Here is a 20,267-nt window from a genome sequence, read left to right as displayed (position 1 = left end):
TCAAGCATCTAAGAACCCACAGCAAACTAAGAGAAAAACACTAACTTTTAAATGCCACCATTTAGCTGCTTCTTATACAAAGTGATAGCAACTTCTTTTTTTCCTTAATTAACCAATGTATTTCAGAACTTAATTATATCCCTTGCTTTATACCAGACCCCTAAAAATTGATCCATGTTTTAACCTCTTTTTCTTTATTCATGAAGATATTTGTTTATTGGTCCATTTATTTATCTACTAATAGTGTAAAATCAATATCCATGAACCCTCTCAAGCTGTAAAACTAGATTCTTGAACATTCCTGAGATTATTCCCACAAAGGTTATGATCCAGTTCTTGTTTGTGCAATGGACCTCAGTGTTTCAATGATTGATCATAATTTGTATTCAGATGCATTCCATTCACATCACTGGTCCAGACATGATTCTTTTCCATTTAATATAAAAAAAATTTTAGATATTACAATGAACAACCATAAATCCTCCACCCTATTCACCAACTAGACTACTGACTCCCTACATAATTAACAGCTAGAACTTTATCGAGAGACGAATGTTTAAATTATCAATACATCAAACATACAATGGGACATTTAGCTTTTGAAAATGAATATAAAAGCTAAGCTTTATTCTTATAATTCATTTGTGTTAAATTAGATTAATTTTGGTTCATAACACATTCTCATTATCATAGGCCTATTCATGGCCTTTTAAAAGTTAATTATCTTTTTCAGTGACACCATGGAAACTGTGAACTAACAACCCAAACCAAGACCTTTATTACTTATATTGCATACCATTCTCCTTACTCAGAAGAATAGGTAAAGATCTTCATAACTGGGGAATAATTTAATTAGCTAGAGTACATCCACCCTGTGAAATGTAAAGAAGATCTTAACAAATTAAGTTTTAAATTAGTGAACATGAGGCAACCATCACAGAAATTAATCATAAACAATGATTTATGCCACATTCTCATCCCCAGCTTATGAAAGGACTGCCATCTTATTGATTAATGTCTTCAGTTATCTATTTTAATAATATTATGAATACTTTAAATAAACCACCCAAAATTGAGAAGAACTATGAGAGTTACAGATGTCTGAGTCCGTGCCCCTTAACCACAGAGCTAAGAACACACAGCTCCTTTTGAAAAAGAACTTCTCTCTTGTGCTAAATTGAATTCATCATAAACTTTAGTTTACAATACAATCTTATCATTGGTCCTGATGTGGTCTTCATTGATTATATTCCATCCTTTCCATCATACCCTAAAGAGACCACCCCAACAATAACAAGAACTTGGATCATTACTCACATTGAACCATCATTATAGAATGATTATCATCTTAACTGTGTCCAGTCAATGAAGCTGAAAACAGATGGAGAGAAAAAAAAGGAAAACAGAATATGGATTCTTGAATATCTTAAAAGTGGAGGGAGTATGTGAAATTCTCTCTAATAATCCATCTTTTCCCCTTGATTTACTTAGCTATTTATAAGTAGGTATTGATTAATTTATGAGATTTGTTTTGCTTAGTAAACAAATTTGAACTTCTCATTGTCTCAGACCAAAAGCATTTGATATTACTATTCTTTATCTATGTTACCTTTACCTAAAAAGCATCCCCGATTGATTGATTTATTAATGAACCTCAATGTCTAAGGATATTAAAAATAATATAATATAATCAGTTGTACTTGGTGTGTACCACATTCTCATCACTGGTCTTGTTAAATTTTGGGTACAGATGTAGCCATGTATCCATTTTTTAAAATAATAAAATGAATACCTATAAACAACATAGCAGGGACATTAACTTTGCACATTGCTTATATAGGTCTATAGCCTTCTTCCTCAGGGACTTACCAGCCAAAGCCTTCATCAATGAGGATCCATTCTAGAGAGTAGAAAGAAAATGTTACAAAGAATGAAATATCCTTGATTAGAATTTAGCTCTAATACCCTAATGAATATAAGGTGAGCAGGTTTAGACCAATTTTAAAATTTGGGTCATGTTCTTCTTACAACTGGCAAAAAGACAGTCCCTTTTCATTGAATTAATTCAATTATTAATTTTGCTTCGAAATGTATACCTTTGAATCCACCACCTGAATCAAGAATAAGAGCTGTCTATAAGACACATCAGTTTCAATGCCTCCATCCATAAATATAACCCAAGTTTTTGGCCTCACAAGGGCAGAATTAGATTTATCCAAATGCTTGTTTCAAAGCAATCTCATACCAACGAACCATGCTTGATCCTACTTTATATATTCATTCACTCATAAACTAATTTAGTCAACTATTTGTTTTTTGTAAAGAATGAGAACAATGTTTAAATTCTCAGAAATCTAGAACATGAGTTCTCTCATGCATCTCTCTATATCCCCCTTACCCCAAACCCTATAAGAGCTGACATTTTTGTCTTAAAGAATAACAATCTCAGGAACCAGCTAAATCATAACCACTGTTTCAAGACATGCTCATTACCGGCCAGTGTTTTGTCTTTATTAGCTAACTGATCATTATTAGTTTATTCATTTATTCATTATGAAGATAAAATCAGTATCCTTGCACACCCCCAAGACTGTGACATGGGTAACAGTAACACATGTGCAGTTGCTCAGTAGCAAAGTGATAATAGATGATGTAACTTTGTAATGAAATTTAGTGAGCACAATAGCTTATTATAGAGAAAACTTTTATCACTGTTCCTTTTTAAAATAGCACTGAAGCTTTTATTTAATTACACAAATGACTTTCTTATTTATCAATAAAACAAACAGCCAGTAACCAAAGATAACATAGAACATAAACATTGACAATTCATACATCTGTCTACACATTCCTCAGTATCAGAGATTAAAAAAACAAAGCATGATTCCCAGCTCCTCAGAAATAGATTGGTACTAGGATTTATTTCATTACAAATCTCATAGCTGGTCCAGGAATGGCCATATTTTTATTCATTTACTAGTAATGCTCGAGCTCTTCATGCATTAATTCACTTATAATGATATAATTATTATCCATGAACCACAAAATTGTAAGAATAGAATAATTAACTAGTTTAAATTACTAGCTATAGGATCATTTCGAATGGAGCAATAGACTAATTTCTTTTCTATTATAGCTTAAACTTTCATAGATATTTATTTATTATCCTCAACTCATACTAGTAACCATCCATCACTGCACCACAATCATGCACCTTTGTCTTTATTTACACCTTGTCGATTCATTTATTCATTACACATAATAAACAAATATACATTAATTAGGAAAAAACAGAACAAGAACTATGATATCCTTATTTTCTATCTGTAGAAAGTATATGTTTTTTGAATTGACCTCATTGTTTTCATCACTGATTATTCAACATAATGTTTTCAATCAATCCCATGTACATTATGGGGTTATGGTAGTCTTCTTTAATTATATTTCCTACTTCTTAGTAATACATTGACCACTCTTAAATGACTCAAACCAAGACAAGAGCTTTGACTATTACTCACATTAGTCTCTGTGCTCAGAAGATAACCTAAAGCTAGAGGCCAAGGCAGAAAACTTAAATCAGCACAGGAGTATCTGTTCTGAGGAGTACATGGAAGAGTGGAAAATAAAATTTGATACTTTCTATCTATTAGTCTTTGTATTTCATCTTTAATTTACTCATCACTTGGTATTTATTAACTTATGATAGTATATGCTTATTTTTCTCTTAAAAAAACAAACTTACAATTCACCCAGAGCAATATCACTGATTATTAGTTATCAACGGCTACATGATTTTTACCTAAAGTTAAAACCATTGGTCTATTTATTATCCATTACATATTATATTAATAGCAGTTCTTTTCTCGCTACAGATGTTAGCAATTACAATATTCCCCACTCTCTTCTTTAATCATTTAAATATTTGTTTACTGATATTTCCATTTATATTAACATAATCATAATCGGTGAACCATAGAATCAGAAACACACAATTCTAACACACAATCGCTAACATCTATCTATAGTAAATTTCCCCATATAAAATTAATACCATATAGTATATTAGATTTCTCTTAAATTGGACCTCAGATACTAAATTCCAGATACTTAATAGTCATCATCATCCATTACTCATACACCACCAGCTGTCATCAGTGGCTCAGACTTGGCCCTCATCTTCTTAATTGTGTCTATACATTTTTATTGATTAACTGATCAGTTCACTAACAATAATGATTACCTAAGAATCACAAAAAATTAAAAGTAATCTCTAACATTTGTTAATATAATTATTAGCTTGAATAGCTCTAATACCTGTTTATATAATTATTACAGCAATACAACTCTTTAAATAATTAATCTTAATATTATATATAGACATTATTCAACATAATGCTTTATATTAATCCCATTTTTACGATTGGGTCAAAATATACTTTCAATGATTATATATAACATTTTTTAATAATACCATGAATAGCTGACTAGTATTTCATGGTATACATATGCCACAGTTTGTTGATCCATTCATGGGTTGATGGGCATGTAGGTTGCTTCCATGACTTGGCAATTATGAATTGAGCTGCAATTAACTTTCTGGTGCAAATGTCTTTGTGGGAAAATGATTTTTGTTCTTCTGGGTATCTACTAGATACCTAAGAATGGGACTTTCCATCTTTTACATTTACCTGGATGGAGGTGAAATACATTCTTCTTAGTAAAGTATTGCAATAATGGAAAAATAAATATCCAATGTACTTCATACTAACATTAAATCAATATTAAACAATTACATGTTCATAAGAACAATAAAATACAAATATAGTCTAGTACAGGGATAGAGGAAGGTGGGAAAGGGGGTGAGAGAGGACAATTGGCACAAAAAAAAAGAAAAAAGAATCCTTGATGATTCCCAGGTTGACCCCTCAAATGATTATATTAAATGCTATGATTTGAAAAAAAAAATAATGCCACAAATAGTTTAATAAAAACCTACTGAAAAAAATAAAAATTAAAAAAATTAAAAACTACTGAAAACAAGAAAAATAATTTTGACTATTACTCACAAGGTCTCCATAAACCATATAACACGCTGATGCAGCCACAGATCTTCTGACTATACAAAAAAGAAGGTAAAATCAGCTGGTGTGTGTTCATTCTAAGGAGTACAGAGTATAAGAAATGTTTCAAAAAGATTGAGATATTATTTGTATTGGTCATTGCATTCTGTCTTTCATGTAGTCAGTGACATAGGTGATTTTGGATGACCTTTTATTGTCTCTTACATAAAAAAGCACTGAACATTGATTATTACTTATCACCATCTATCTCATCCAAAGAAACAAACTTGTACCACTAATTTCCCACTTATATCAGTGTTATCAATGTATATTATAGATTTTCTTGCCTCACAAAATATTTTTAATATATACAAATAAAATTGAATATGTTCTTCATATATGTACCCCATCATTTATAACACTTCATATTCATTCCACATTTATCCTTTAGCTACACATGACCTTCATAATTACATTTCATATTTTTTGTTAGTGCAATGTAAACTTACAAACAAACCACCCAAGATAGGACAAGAACTTTGACTATTACTCACTTGGTCTTCGGGCTTCTAACAGAGAGATGGAACCATATAGTTTATAAACAAGGAAAACTATGACAACAAAAGGAGCCCTTCTTGACATTGATCCTTGCTTTTTAGTTTTCATTTAGTTATTTGTCTATGCATTCATTAATTTGGAGCATATTTATTTCATTTCCATTAAGAAAATGAACAATTTTTAACTGGCCACTGATGCAGAACTTGAATATGGTCAATAATTTACACTGCCTGTATCATCATTAGTCAGAAGTCATAGGTATGCCAAATTTGTCTTTGGACTTTACCAGTCTCAATATATACTAATAGTATTTCTTGTCCAACCACATATTTTTATAATTGGACAATTATAAAGTATGAATTTTTTACTAATCTTTATGTATTTATTGATTCTTTTACTGATATAATTATAAATATAAAATGAAAATGCATAAACACGAAAACTAAAAATACTTCCTTCTATATTCCTGGCATATAGAATCATTTAAAGGAACAGACCACTTATTTTTTTCAAAAGACCAGATACATATTCATTGTCTATGACTCATATGTGCCAGTAGTCATCATCAATCCAGGACTGACCCCCTTTTTTTCCATTTCTACTTTGTCTGATTAATTAATTTGCTAATAATCATTTTAAATACTATGATTCACAAAACTCTACAAAGAAAAACTTGATATTCCTAACCTATATCTAGACTCATTCTAACATTGAGGTATGTTTCATTAATCACCCTTAGTTTTTACATGTGCATTACCAATATAATGCTTCATATCAGTTCTCTATTACTAGACAGAACTGGCCATCTTCGATTACATTATGTACTTATTTATATGCATTTAGTCCTCCAAAGTAAACCACCCAAAGAAAAACAAGAAATTTGAATATTACTCACATTGGTCTATATGCTTGTTCCTGGACATGGTCCCAGCAGAGCACATAACCATGGAGGAATCCTCAAATCAGAACACATCATCCATTCTAAGGCATATAGGTCAGAGATGAGCACAAAAGAGAGACATTCTCACTATTGATCTTTGCGTTTCACCTATTATTAGTCACTTATACAATCAGTATTTGGAGTATACTTATTCCATTTTCTCTTAAAAAATGAACAATTTTGAACTTGCACCTGATCAAAAATTTTAACATAATCTGTAATTCTTCTGTTTATATCATCATTAGCCAAAGAAATGACAGACACCCTTTATGTCTCTTTGGATGTCATTGTTTTTATAAATATATATGTGTGTGTGTGTGTGTGTGTTTCTTGCCTCAGCACATATTTTTATAATTGGACAATGATTAACATTATTCATCTTTTTATATTATATATATATGTATATATATATAAATTGGTTTTCATGTTGCCCAATCATAAAAATTGAATAAAAGCACATAAACACAAACACCCAATACAAACCTACCCTATATTCCTGATATCAAACTTGGAAAACAGCTAGATTTATTTTCTGATGAACCTCAGAGCTCCAGACACATATTCACCGTATAAGACTCATACGCCACCAGCAGTCATCACCTATCCAGGATTGATCTTTTTGTCTCATAGGTTTCTACCTTGTCTATTGACAGATTCATTAATTCACTATGAATAATTTTTAGCTCCTATGATTCAAAACACCAAAGACAGCCTTTATATTCCTAATCTGTATATGGAATCATTTTAACATTGACATATCTATTTAATTAATCACACTTATTTTGTTACATAAGTATAATCAATATAATGAGCATATTATAAAACTTTTTATGATAATATCGGGTCCTCTTTAAAAACCACCTGAACCAAGTCAAGAATGTTGACTATTACTCACGTTCATCCACATGCTCCTAACCATGATGCAAACGCTGCACATGACCATGGGAGAATCTTTAAACCAGGATATTCGTCCATTCTCAGGAGTACAGACAGGGCAGAGAAGATGATAACAAAATGAGATATTTTCCTAATGATCCTTGCTTTTCACTTTCAGTAAATGAGTGATTTATCTAATCATTCTTTGAGGTTTATTTTTTCATTTTTTAAAGAAAATGAACAATTTTGAAGTAGTTGCTGATATAGAACGTAAACATTTTTTATGATTTATACTATCTATACTTATCATGAGCCAAAGAGGTCACAGACACATACCATTTCTTTCTCTATGTACTTCACTGTTTTAATATATATTGTGTTTCTTGCCTTATCACATATTTTTATATATGGACAATGCTTAATCTTAGTCATCTTTATTTACACATTTTATGTATTTGTTTACCAATTCTGTCACTGATACAGTTATAAAATAAAACAAAAATGTAAAAAACACAAAGACCAAAAACAAATTCATTCTACGTCCCTGACATCTCCTTCTAGGATCATTTAAAACAGAGGGAATTGACGTTTGTAATGGACCTCAGAATCCCAGATGTATTCATCGTATAACTAATATGCCACATGGAATCATCATCGATCCAGAATTTGCCCTATTTTTCTCCATACATTGTACTTTCTCTATTGATTAGTCCATAAATTCACTAATAATTTAAAAACCTTTGGTTTTCAAAAACCCAAGAACAGCCTTGGGTATTCAATATAATACTTCGAATCATTCCTATATCTATAACTAAGATACATTTGGCCATCTTTTATTGTATTATATACCTTTTTTATAATACACTGAATCCTCTTAAACAAACCACCCAAACTAAGATAAGAATGTTGACTACTTACATTATCTTGCATGCTCCTTCTGAAGCATGGTGCAAATAAAGCATGTGACCTTGGCAGAATCTTTAAGTCATCACAAACGTTCATTCTGACAAGTACAGAGCACAGAATATGATAACAAAATTAAGATGGTCTCATCATTGATCCTTCCTTTTTTACCTATCATCAGTTAGATTAAGTAAGCATTATTTGAAGCATACTTATTTCATTTTATCTTTAAGAAAATGAACAATTTTTAACTTGCCACGAAACTGGAACATGAACAATGTTAATAATCTAAGCTATCTATAAATTATTATCTAAAAAAGTTAAGTATGTATTATTTTTCTAGCTTTCACTTGTTTAAATAGGTATTAATATTTCTTGCATCACCATATATTTTTATAATTAGACAATGCTTAGCTTTATTTGTCTTTATTCATAACTTTTTATTGATTCATTGATCAAATTATAAAATGAAATGAGTATGCATGTGAACAGAAAACCAAAACCAAACATATCCTATATTCTTTACATCTCCTTATAGAATTGTTTGAAATAGAGGGAATTGACTTTTATCAAGGACCTCAGAGTTCCAGACACGTATTCACCGTGTATAACTCATACTCCACCAGTGGTCATCACCGATCCAAGATTGACCCTCTATTTCTCCATTCCTTTCTACATTGTCAATAGATTGATTCATTAATTCACGTCTAATAATTACAAATCTTATATTTCACAAACTCCAAGAATAGACTTGATATTTCTAATTTGGATAATCATTCTAATATTAATATATCTGTTTTAATAACTATTCTTAGGTTTTTATATGTGCATTATCAATAAGTACTTCATATCCACTGCCATAAGTATCACTGGGATACAGCTGGCTATCTCTGAACATATTATATTATGCACTTTTTTATAATGCATTGAGTCCTCTTAAACAAACCCACCTGCACCAAGTCAAGAACATTTGACTATTACTCACATTTGTCTGCATGCTCCTTCCTAAGCATGGTTCAAACAGAGCACCTAGTCATAGAGAAGTCATCCATTCTGAGGAGTGTAGAGTGGAGAAGATGATAAAATTTACACATTTTAAATATTGATCCTGGCTTTTCACCTATTATTAGCTAGTCATTTATGCAATCATTATTGCAGTCAATATATTTAATTCATTTTCTCTAAAGAAAAAGAAAAATTTCAAATTTGCCACTGACCCAAAAATTGAATATTATTAGCCAAAGAAGTCACAGGCATGAAATATTTATTTCTCTGTGGACTTCGCTGTTTCAAAATATATTAAGAGTATTCCTTGCATTTCAAAATGCATACATTTCAAAAAACATATATATATTTATAATTGGACAATATCTAACATTATTCTTTTTTATTTATTTATATATTTATTTATTAATTCTCACATTGACCAATTATGAAAATAGAATAGAAATATGTAAATATGAATACCAAAATCAAATACAGTCTATGTTTTTGAAATCTGTCTATAGAATAATTTCAAACATACACAATGGGCTACATTTTCTTTGTGGTGGACCTCAGAGTTTCAGGCATATTCATCGTCTATAACTCATACACCCCCTGTGGTCATCATTGATCCAGAATTGGCCCTCTTTTCTTTGCTTTCCTTTCTAGCTTCTTTTGATTAATTTATTAATGTAAGAATAATAATTTTAAGTCCTACAGTTTATAAAACTGCAAGAACAGCCATCGCTATTTGTATACAGAATCATTCTAATATTGATGTATTTATTTTATTTATTATCCTTAGTTTTTCACATATGCATTTTCAATAATACCTCACTGTACTGCTATGTTTATTCTTGAGTTTGCCATCTTTAATTATAATATGTGCCTTTTTGTAAGACACTGAATCCTTATAAACAAAACAAGATAAGGACTTTGACTCACATAGGTCTGTAGGCTCCTTCCTAAGCATGGTGCAAATATAGTATGTGACCTTGGAGGAACCCATGAATCAGCAAAGTACAGATATTCTAAGGAATATAAAGCAGAGAAGATGATAACAAAAGTGAGATAATATCACCACTGATCCTTGCTTTCTACTTATCATTAGTAATCCATATTGAATTATATTTCATTTATTTTATCTAAGGAAATGATTAATTTAAAACTTGCCATTGCCCTAGAAATTCAGCACTATCTATACTTTATACTGTCTACACCATCATTAGCCACAGAAATCATAGTCAGGTACCATGTATCTCTCTGTGGACTTTCTTATTTCAATAAATATTAAGAATATTTCTTTACAATCACAACCAATTTTTAAATTTGGACAATGCTTAAACTTTTTCATCTCTATTTACATACACATTTTCACTGACTTTCACATTGGCCAATTATAAAAGTACCTTCTATATTTCTAAAACCTGTCTCTAGAATCATTTGAAACAGATGCAAAAGGCCAGATAACTTCTGTGACGGACCTCAGACTTCGGACGTATTCATAGTACAAGACTAATACGCCACCAGTAGTCATCATCGATCCAAGACTGACCAGTTTCCATTCAATGATATCTCATCTATTGATTAATTTATTACTTTACCACCAATAATTTTAAATCCTATAAATAGCTTTAATATTCCTGCTCTCTGAACAAAAATCATTCTAGCATAGATATATAGGTTGCATTGATTAGCCTTAGATTTTCATGTATGCATTATTAATGTAATACTTCATATTACTGCAATATCTGCCATTGGAATACAGTTTGCCATATTTAATCAATGTCTTTTTATAAGACATTGAATCCTCTCAGATAAAACACCCAAAGCAAGATAAGGACTTTTGACTATTACTCACATAGTAATACATGCTCCTTCCTAAGCATGATGCTAGGCACAGCAAATGACCACCAAGACATCCTTAAGTCAGCACAAGTATGTCCATTCTGGGGAGTATAAAGCAGAGAAGATGATAAAATTGAGGCACTCCTCTTACTGATCCTCTTTTTCTACCTTGTCACAGACCCTGAATTTGAACTATGTATCATTTCTCTCTGAACTTCTCTGTTTTTTTTTTTTTTTTGAGACAGAGCCTCAAGCTGTCCCCCTGGGTAGAGTGCCGTGGCATTACAGCTCACAGCAACCTCCAACTCCTGGGCTCAAGCGAGTCTCCTGCCACCGCCTCCCAAGTAGCTGGGACCACAGGCGCCCGCCACAACGCCCGGCTATTTTTTTTTTGGTTGCAGCCGTCATTGTTGTTTGGCGGGTCCGGGCTGGAGATTTGAACCCGCCACCTTAGGTGTACGTGGCTGGCGCCTTAGCCGGTTGAGCTATAGGCGCCGAGCCAACTTCTCTGTTTTTAATATATATTAATAGTATATCCTCCCTCACCAGATATTTTTATAACTGGACAATATTTCAACCACTTTCTCTTCATTTATTTATATATTTGTTTATAGATTTCCATATTAATCCAATTATAAAAATAAATCAAATGTAAATATATAATTACACAGAAAAAACAAATACATTCTATCTTTCTAAAATCTTTCTATATCATGTGAAACACAGAGAATAGGCCAGATTTCTTCTGTAATGGACCTCAGAGTTCCAGACGTATTCATCGTACAAGACTCATACGCCACCAGAAGTCATCAGCGATCCACAATTCATCCTACATTTCTCCATTAGTTTTTACTTTATCTATTAAATACTTTATTAGCTCACTGATGATAATTCTAAAACATTTGGTTCACAAAAGACGAAGAACAACATTGATATTCCTAATCTGCCTGCAGAATCATTCTAATATTGATGCATTAATATTTACTTCATTAAGTAATCTTCAGTTTTTCACGTATTACCAATATAGCACTTAATATCTTTCCTAAATCTATCTCTGGGATATAGTTGGCCATCTTTGATTTATATGATATCTTTAAAAAAAAAAAAAAAACACCCAAACTAATACTAGAACTTGGACTACTCACATTGGTCTGCATACTCCCATATGTGATGCAAATGGGGCATATGACCGTGAAATCCTCAAATCTGCACATATCATCTATAGAAGAGTACAGAGCTAAAAAGTTAATGACATTGAGACATTCTCACTAATGATCTTGGCTTTTTAACTTTGCTTTAGGCCATCATTATGTGGACTAATATTTATTTCATTTTCTTAGGATCTTGATCTTACAAATGACTAAGAATTTGATCTATAATTTATAAAATATCTCTTTGGACTTCACTGATTTTAATATATGTTAGTAGTACTTCTTTCCTCACTGCATATTTTTATAATTGTACAATTGCTCATCCATTTTATGTTTATTCATTTATATGTTTAAAGATTCTTGCCTTGCCCCAATTATAAAAATAAAATGTAAATGCATGAACACCAACACCAAAAACAACTTCATTCTATGTTTCTGACCTTGGTCTATATAGGATCACTTGAAATAGAGGGAATGGGGCAGTTATCTTCTGTGACAAATCTCAGAGCTCCAGACACATATTCATCATATTTGACATATATGACATGAGTATTCATCATCCATCCAAGACTGGTCCTTCTTTTCTCATTCATTTCTAGATTGCCAATTAAGTCATTAATTTACTAACAATAATTTTAAAGCCTAAGATTAAAGAAAACTCTAAGAGCCTTGATTATCCTCATCTGTACATGGACTCATTCTAACATTGATATATCTGTTTTGTCAAATATCCTCAGTTTCTAAAATATGGACTATCAATATAATACTTCATAATTACTCTAGCATCTATTATTGGGATAATGTTGGTCATTTTTGACAATATATTTACTTTCAATAACAGATTTAATATTCTTAAATACACCACCCAAATCAAGATCAGGATGTTGACTACTGCACACATTGGTCTGCATCTGTCTTCTAAAGTATGGTGCAATAAAAAAGCACATTACCCTGGATGAATCCTCAAGCCAGAGCAAGTACATCCATTCTGAGGAGAATAGAGCAAAGAAGATAACAAATTTGAGATATTATAACCATTCATCCTTAATTTTCATGTTTTTTTAATTAGTCATTTAGGCTATCATTAAAGTATATTTCTTTCATCTTATTTTAAGTAAATGAACAATTTTGAAATTGCTACTGACCCAGATCATGAACATTATTATCTATAATTATACTGCCTATACTATCATTTGCAAAAGATGTGACAGGCATGGACCATTTATTTTTCTTTGGACTTTACCATTTTCAATACATATAATATGTCTTGCCTCATCACACTTTTTTAATTGGACAATGCTTCACTCAAATAAATATATTTGTTTTAATATTTGTTTATTGATTCTTACATTAATGAAGCTATAAAAATGGAATGAAAATACATGAACACGAAGACCAAAACAAATACATTGTATTTCCTGACATTGGTCTACAGGATCTTCCCAACAAAGAGAATGGGCCAGATTTCTTTTGTGATGGACCTCAGAGTTCCAGACACATATTCATCGTGTAACACTCATATGCCTGCCACCAGTAGTCATCATCGATCCAGGATTGGCCCTCTTTTTCTCCAGTCACTTTTATATTGTTTATGATTAGTTTATTAATTCATCAATAACAATTTGAAAAACTGTTTCATAAGATCCAAAGAAGAGACATAATACTCCTAATCTCTACATAGAATCATTCTAACATTACTATGCCTGTTTCATTAACTATTCTCAGTTTTTCATATGTTCATTATCAAGATAAGCCTTCATATTCTCCTATATTCATTGCTAGAATACAGTTAGTCATCATTGATTATATTACATGCTTTTGAGTAACACATTGAATAATTTTTAAATAACTGCCCAAACTAAGATAGCAATTTTAACTATTACTCACATTGGTCTCTATGCTGCTAACAAACAGGTTTAACCATGGAGCACATGCCCATGGAGGAGTGCCTCAATCAGCTGGAATGCAAACATTCTGAGAAAAGAGCAGAGTAAGTGAGAAAAAAATTGGAAACCTCATCCTCTAGGATTCTTGCTTCCCATACTGCATTTACTTAATCATTCAAGTACTTCATGTTTTTTCATAAAGTGTATAGTTTCTCTCCTAACAAAGGGATAACCTTAAACTTGGAACTGATTCAGAACAATAAAACTGATTCTTACTATCATTGTCTATAGGATCCTAAGTCAGAGGATCTTTGATCCAACTATTTTCTTAATGGGCATCAGTTTTCTCTATTTGTATTAATATTTCTTGCCTCTTTCATATGTTCACAGTCTGACAATATCTATTTACTAATATAATATTTCTTTAATGGTTTTGTCATTGATCCATTAATACTAATAAATCTAAATCCATGAACAATATCTTTGTGGATTCCAAACATCTGTCTTTAGGATTCTTCCAAACAGAAGGAATAGACTAATTATGTTGTGTTGCTACTGTGAGCCCCACACATATTACTCATAGCTTATGACTCATATGCCACCAGTGGGAATCATTGGCCCATGTGAAATCATTGGCTGAGTTTTTCTTCATTCATTTTTACATTTGTAAAAGGCTGGATCATTACTTCACTGAAAGTAATAAAATAAAACATGAGTCATAAAGATGCAAGAATAAAATCCTTGAATATCACTACTATCCATCAACACAATAATTTCCTGTATACATTATATCTTTGTCATTAAGCATTGTCAATGTTGTATAATATTGTTTGATCAACATAACGATTTCTTTTCAGTCTTATTATGGGGCCATAGATACATGTAACTATTTGATCAAATAATTTTTAATGCTACACTGAATACCTTCAAACAAATGAATAAAACCAAGATAAGGACATTGGTCTCTTTCCGAACAAAGTAGTAACATAAGAAACTTGATCATGACAAGGATGCTTAAATCACCTCAATGGCTCTGTTTTGAACACTACCAAGCACAGATGATGAGGTATTTTGTTAACTGGCCCATAATTTCTATTTTTTATCTACCTATTCATTTGGATTTTCACTAATTTATGGTAATATTTACTTTTCTTCTTATAAAATAAACTTTAAAATTATAACCAACTTACAGCAATAGCTATTAATTAGTAATTATTATCTATATCAACTTTACTGATACACTTGATCCATTTGGTATCCATATGAAAATGTACATTGGTATTTTTCCTTGCTACATACTTTAGCAATAAGCAATGCTTTACCCTCTTCAGTTTTATGCAATTGTACATTTATTTTGTTATCCTGCCATTGATACTTTTACAATATTATTATTTAATACATTTTTGAAATATAAGAACACAGGATTGGGAATAAGATTCTCATATATTCCTGGTATCTGTCTACTATATCCCTTAAACATGGGAAAACACTACATTCTATTTGTGTTGGAGCTCAAAGGTTGTACATGTACTATTCATCATATACAACAATAATATACACCAGTTGTCATCACTGGTCCAGGACTGAGCTTTTTTCTCTTCTTTCTTATCTATAAGTATTTTTTTTTAATTTTGCTTTCAATTGTTTTAGTTTAAAGTTTCTTTTAATTTTCTTTTTTCTAAATTTTATTTATTTATTTATTTATTTAAACAGAGTGTCACTTTGTGGCCCTCAGTAGACTGCCATGGCAACATAGCTCACAGCAACCTCCAACTCTTGGGCTCAAGTGATTCTTTTGCCTCAGCCTCCCCACTAGCTGGAATTACAGGCACCCACCACAATGCCTGGCTTTTTTTTTTTTTTTTTTTTCGTAGAGACAGAGTCTTACTCTAGCTCAGGCTGGTCTCGAACTACTGAGCTCAAGGCAATCCACCCAACTCGACCTCCCAGAGTGCTAGGATTATAGGCATGAGCCACCACTCCTGACCTATACTTGTTTATTGATTAATTCGTTAATAAAATATACATAAACCACAAAAAGAATAGTTTTTCATTATCCATAACATGCAACTACACTGCCATTTACCAAGAGTCTAAATACCTTTCTTGAATTGAATTTCTATTATTGTATTTATATTATGTATTAATCAACATAATACTTTATATGTATCTAATACGACTGACACACTTTGAATCACCCAAACCAAGACAACTTTGACTATTGTTCACATTGGTCTCTGTGCATCGAACACACAGATGCAAACTAATGATCATGGATTAAATCAGCAAGAGCACGTCCATGCTAAGGAGTGTATAGCACAGTAAATGATTAAAAAATTGAGACCTTCTCTCCATTGAGCCATAGATTTCTCTATCCCTTCATATAGTCATTCAGGTTTTTACATGGGTCATTACAAAAATTTTAAGGTATGTAACAATGAAGAAATGTAAAATCCAAGTGGATGAAAACGAACAAAGCCCTCCTTGCAATACTGATAAGCAGAGCAACACAGTTAAATCAGAAAGGATGCTATTGACTGTTGACTTTTATTCTTGGTAGTGAAATAATGGATCATAACACATTCTATCTCAAAACGTTTGTCTTGACCTACATATAACTTTTATGTTAATATTTGCTTATTTTCCTCTTAATAAATCAAACACAGGCTCAGCGCCTACAGCTCAACCGGCTAAGGCGCCAGCCACGTACACCTAAGGTGGCGGGTTCGAATCCCCAGCCCGGACCCGCCAAACAACAATGACGGCTGCAACCAAAAAATAGCCGGGCGTTGTGGCGGGCGCCTGTGGTCCCAGCTACTTGGGAGGCGGAGGCAGGAGACTCGCTTGAGCCCAGGAGTGGGAGGTTGCTGTGAGCTGTAATGCCATGGCACTCTACCCAGGGGGATAGCTTGAGGCTCTGTCTCAAAAAAATAAATAAATAAATAAATAAATAAATCAAACACAAAATATGAAACTCATCAAAGCTATTATGTAGTACATTTTATTATCACCTTTCATCTAAGACAAAATATATTTATTCCACTTATATTAATGAGTTTTCCTTACTGCAGAGTTTAACAATGACCATGCTTTACCAACTTGATGTTTATTCATTATAAATTTATTTATTCTACCATTTATACTTTATAATGTTATTTTTCAGAATTCATGAACACAAAAGACAAGAATAAGATCCTTCTATATTCTTGACATTAATTTATTGAACAGTTCAAACAGAGGAAATGGACATACTCACACTGGTCAGTGTGACCAATGACACAGATGTAACCCTAGAGCACATAGCCTTGGAAGAGTGCTTCTTAAATCAGCTCAGGTGGGTCCATTCTGAGAAGTACAAAGCAAAACATTTGATTAAAAAAACTGAGACATTACCCTAAAGATCCTCATTCTTCATCTAAGTAATCATTATTTAAAATATATTTATTTCATATTCTAAAATAACAACTTTGCACATGCTATGTACATGTTATAGAACAAAAACCAAATTTTGTATACTTGGGACATCTGTAAATAGTACCTCTTCAAAGGGAGAAATGGACGAGATTCCTTTTGTTTTGTTTTGTTACTTTTTATTTATTTTATTTTATTTTTTTATTGATGGGGATTCATTAAGGATACAAGAAACCAGGTTACACTGAAGATTCCTTTTGTATTGGACCTCAGAGTTCAAGACACACATTATTTATCACCTTTGACTCAAATGCCACCAGTCATCATCATCGGTCCAAGAATAGTCCACTTTTTCTTCACTCATTTCTATATCATTAATTCATTTGGTAATTTAATAATAATAAATTTAAAGTGTTATGATGCTAGAAACCTGAAAAAGAGGCTTGATATCCTGAATAAGTGTATAGAATCATTCTCAGATCATTATATCTCCTTTACTAAATATTCCTAATTTTTCATAAATTAGGAATTAAGTAATTATCAATTAATTTATTCTATTGAATTAATCAGTAGAATACTTCATATTGATCCCCATGTTTGTTTCTCAGCTGCAATTGGCCTTCTAAAATTGCACAATTTTTAATACGGCAGCAAATACCCATATACAAACCAAGACAAAGATATTACTCACAATGGTCTCCAAGTTCCTAATGCGCAGATAGAACCATATAGCATGTCACCCTGGGAGAATGTTTAAGTCAACTTGAATGAGTCTTATTCTGAGGTATAGAAAGAAGGGTTGGGATAAAAAAATTTTGAGACCTGGGCAGCGCCTGTGGCTGAAAGGAGTAGGGCACTGGCCCTCTATATCAGAGGTGGTGGGTTCAAACCCCGACCCCGGCCCTGGCCAAAAACTGCAATAAATAAATAAATAAATAAATAAAATTTGAGACTCATGAATATTGTTCCCTGCTATATCTATAATTTAAGTAGTCATTTAAGCAATCATAAATCTGTACTCTAAGTTTCATTTTCTTTTAAGAAACTGAACATCAACTTGCCATAGACCCAGAACAGGAACGGTGCCTATAATTTATACTATCTATATCATCATTAGCTACTAAGGTAATGTGCCATTAATTCCTCACTGGATTTCACATTTACAACATATATTAATAGTATTTCTTGCTTTGCTACATATTTCTACTTTTAGAGAAAGCTTCACCTATTTTATCTGGATTTACTTATATACTGTCCATTGATTCTTTTATTGACATGATTACAATAATAGAATGAAAGTACATGAAAAGAAAACCCAATTTTCTTTCGTGTTGGACCTCAGACTTCCAAACACATATTATTCATCAAAGAATCATACACTGGCAATCATCATCATTGGTCCAGAAAAGACCTACTTTTCTTGCATAAATTTCTAAATTATTTATTGATTAATTCAGTAATTATACTTTAAAAGCTCCATGATTCACAAAAACCCAAGAGACTTGATATCCATAATATGTACTTTGAATCATTCTCCATTAATATATCTCTTTCATTAATTATCTTTAATATTTCCCATATACATTAAACAATATAATACTTCATATTAACTTCATGTTTATTACTAGGCTATAGTTCACTTTCTCTGAATTTATTCCACACTTATTAATAATATAGTGACTCTCCTTAAACAAACCACCCAGAACAAGATAAGAACTTAAGCTATTACTCACTTTGTTCGCTAAGCTCCTATCACAGAGATGAAACCAAAAAGCTTGTGATGAAGGAAGAATTATAAAATCAGTTTGAGAGGGTCCATTCTGAGAAATATAAAGCAGAGGAAATGATAAAAAAAAAAAAGTGAGATTTTTCTATGCATAGAATGAAAATGGATGAACAAAGGTTAAAACCAAAATCCTTTTATATTTCTGACATCTGTTTATAAGACCATGTCAGACGGAGGATATGAACTATGTATATTTCACATTGGACCTCAGAGTTTCAGACATGTATTCATCGTCTGTGACTCATATGCCACGAGTCGTCATCACAGATCCAAGATTGTCACCTACATTTGTTTATTGATTAATTTATTAAATCAAAATATGCTAATTTTAAAACACTATCATTTACGAAGGTTCAAAAAGAGCCTCTATATCTGTATAGAGAATTATTTAGAATATCCATGTATCATTTTTTTAATTATCTTCCATTTTTCATATGTGCATTAATTGACATGTTATATATTCCACATGTACCATTGGGCTATCATTGAATTATTTAATTATATTTCATACTTTTTAATAATATGATATTATTGTGAATGATATTAAGATAAAAAATACTGAAACCAGGAAAAGAAATCAAATCATTACTTACTTTAATCTCGGTGCTCTTAATACATAGAGATAACCATAGGGTCCATTACAATGGAAGAAAGCTTAAATCACCTGAAGTATGTCCATTCTAAGAGTACAAAGCAAAGCAGATAAAAAAAAAATTAAAACTTTATTTCTATTATTCTTGCTTGCTACATTTCATTTACTCAACCAATTAAGTATGTATTGCTTATTCACTGTGAGTAGTTGTATGCAAATATTTATCTTAACAAAAGAAACACATCTCCCTTAAGACTAACCTACAATGGCTC

General features: G+C 31.6%; 4 long non-coding RNA genes, 8 other non-coding genes and 8 pseudogenes across 12 annotated transcripts in view; all 20 read right to left on the bottom strand.

Annotated features, from left to right (window-relative positions):
- Nucleotides 1-347: 347 nt before the first annotated feature.
- LOC111724224 lies at nt 348-417 on the bottom strand (annotated as a pseudogene).
- Nucleotides 418-4,078: 3,661 nt separating this feature from the next.
- Nucleotides 4,079-4,162, bottom strand: LOC111724215 (annotated as a pseudogene).
- Nucleotides 4,163-5,066: 904 nt separating this feature from the next.
- On the bottom strand, nt 5,067-7,878 carry LOC111724195. Its single transcript, XR_002772534.1, has 3 exons — nt 7,454-7,878; nt 6,514-6,599; nt 5,067-5,116 (listed from the first exon to the last, which is right to left on the bottom strand). It is a non-coding gene; the product is annotated as an uncharacterized LOC111724195 (long non-coding RNA).
- On the bottom strand, nt 6,110-6,191 carry LOC111724222 (annotated as a pseudogene).
- On the bottom strand, nt 7,094-7,165 carry LOC111724199. Its single transcript, XR_002772539.1, has one exon. It is a non-coding gene; the product is annotated as a small nucleolar RNA SNORD113/SNORD114 family (small nucleolar RNA).
- A 90-nt stretch (nt 7,879-7,968) lies between the features above and the next one.
- LOC111724186 lies at nt 7,969-10,356 on the bottom strand. Its single transcript, XR_002772528.1, has 3 exons — nt 10,267-10,356; nt 9,323-9,390; nt 7,969-8,437 (listed from the first exon to the last, which is right to left on the bottom strand). It is a non-coding gene; the product is annotated as an uncharacterized LOC111724186 (long non-coding RNA).
- On the bottom strand, nt 8,029-8,096 carry LOC111724205 (annotated as a pseudogene).
- On the bottom strand, nt 8,909-8,980 carry LOC111724283. Its single transcript, XR_002772604.1, has one exon. It is a non-coding gene; the product is annotated as a small nucleolar RNA SNORD113/SNORD114 family (small nucleolar RNA).
- LOC111724286 lies at nt 9,887-9,956 on the bottom strand (annotated as a pseudogene).
- Nucleotides 10,357-10,799: 443 nt separating the features above from the next.
- LOC111724204 lies at nt 10,800-10,868 on the bottom strand (annotated as a pseudogene).
- A 1,051-nt stretch (nt 10,869-11,919) lies between these two features.
- On the bottom strand, nt 11,920-11,989 carry LOC111724281 (annotated as a pseudogene).
- Nucleotides 11,990-12,815: 826 nt separating this feature from the next.
- Nucleotides 12,816-12,887, bottom strand: LOC111724217. Its single transcript, XR_002772551.1, has one exon. It is a non-coding gene; the product is annotated as a small nucleolar RNA SNORD113/SNORD114 family (small nucleolar RNA).
- A 908-nt stretch (nt 12,888-13,795) lies between these two features.
- Nucleotides 13,796-13,871, bottom strand: LOC111724284. The gene has a single exon (XR_002772605.1). It is a non-coding gene; the product is annotated as a small nucleolar RNA SNORD113/SNORD114 family (small nucleolar RNA).
- Nucleotides 13,872-14,213: 342 nt separating this feature from the next.
- On the bottom strand, nt 14,214-18,397 carry LOC111724183. The gene is made up of 3 exons (XR_002772524.1): nt 18,309-18,397; nt 17,463-17,551; nt 14,214-14,294 (listed from the first exon to the last, which is right to left on the bottom strand). It is a non-coding gene; the product is annotated as an uncharacterized LOC111724183 (long non-coding RNA).
- LOC111724220 lies at nt 14,764-14,828 on the bottom strand (annotated as a pseudogene).
- On the bottom strand, nt 15,712-15,786 carry LOC111724226. Its single transcript, XR_002772557.1, has one exon. It is a non-coding gene; the product is annotated as a small nucleolar RNA SNORD113/SNORD114 family (small nucleolar RNA).
- On the bottom strand, nt 17,880-17,954 carry LOC111724287. The gene has a single exon (XR_002772607.1). It is a non-coding gene; the product is annotated as a small nucleolar RNA SNORD113/SNORD114 family (small nucleolar RNA).
- Nucleotides 18,398-18,948: 551 nt separating the features above from the next.
- LOC111724202 lies at nt 18,949-19,020 on the bottom strand. The gene has a single exon (XR_002772541.1). It is a non-coding gene; the product is annotated as a small nucleolar RNA SNORD113/SNORD114 family (small nucleolar RNA).
- Nucleotides 19,021-19,156: 136 nt separating this feature from the next.
- Nucleotides 19,157-20,267, bottom strand: part of LOC111724182 — a 5,577-nt gene continuing 4,466 nt past the window's right edge. The window contains exons 4-5 of the long non-coding RNA XR_002772523.1: nt 19,997-20,083; nt 19,157-19,437 (exon numbers count right to left, since the gene is read on the bottom strand). This is a non-coding gene — a long non-coding RNA (uncharacterized LOC111724182). The remainder of the gene's footprint in view (nt 19,438-19,996; nt 20,084-20,267) is intronic.
- LOC111724280 lies at nt 19,604-19,675 on the bottom strand. Its single transcript, XR_002772602.1, has one exon. It is a non-coding gene; the product is annotated as a small nucleolar RNA SNORD113/SNORD114 family (small nucleolar RNA).

Source organism: Otolemur garnettii, unplaced genomic scaffold (assembly GCF_000181295.1).
Source record: "Otolemur garnettii isolate 467f Iridium unplaced genomic scaffold, OtoGar3 scaffold00020, whole genome shotgun sequence".
NCBI lineage: Eukaryota > Metazoa > Chordata > Mammalia > Primates > Galagidae > Otolemur > Otolemur garnettii.
This window is presented reverse-complemented; position numbering and strand designations above follow the sequence as displayed.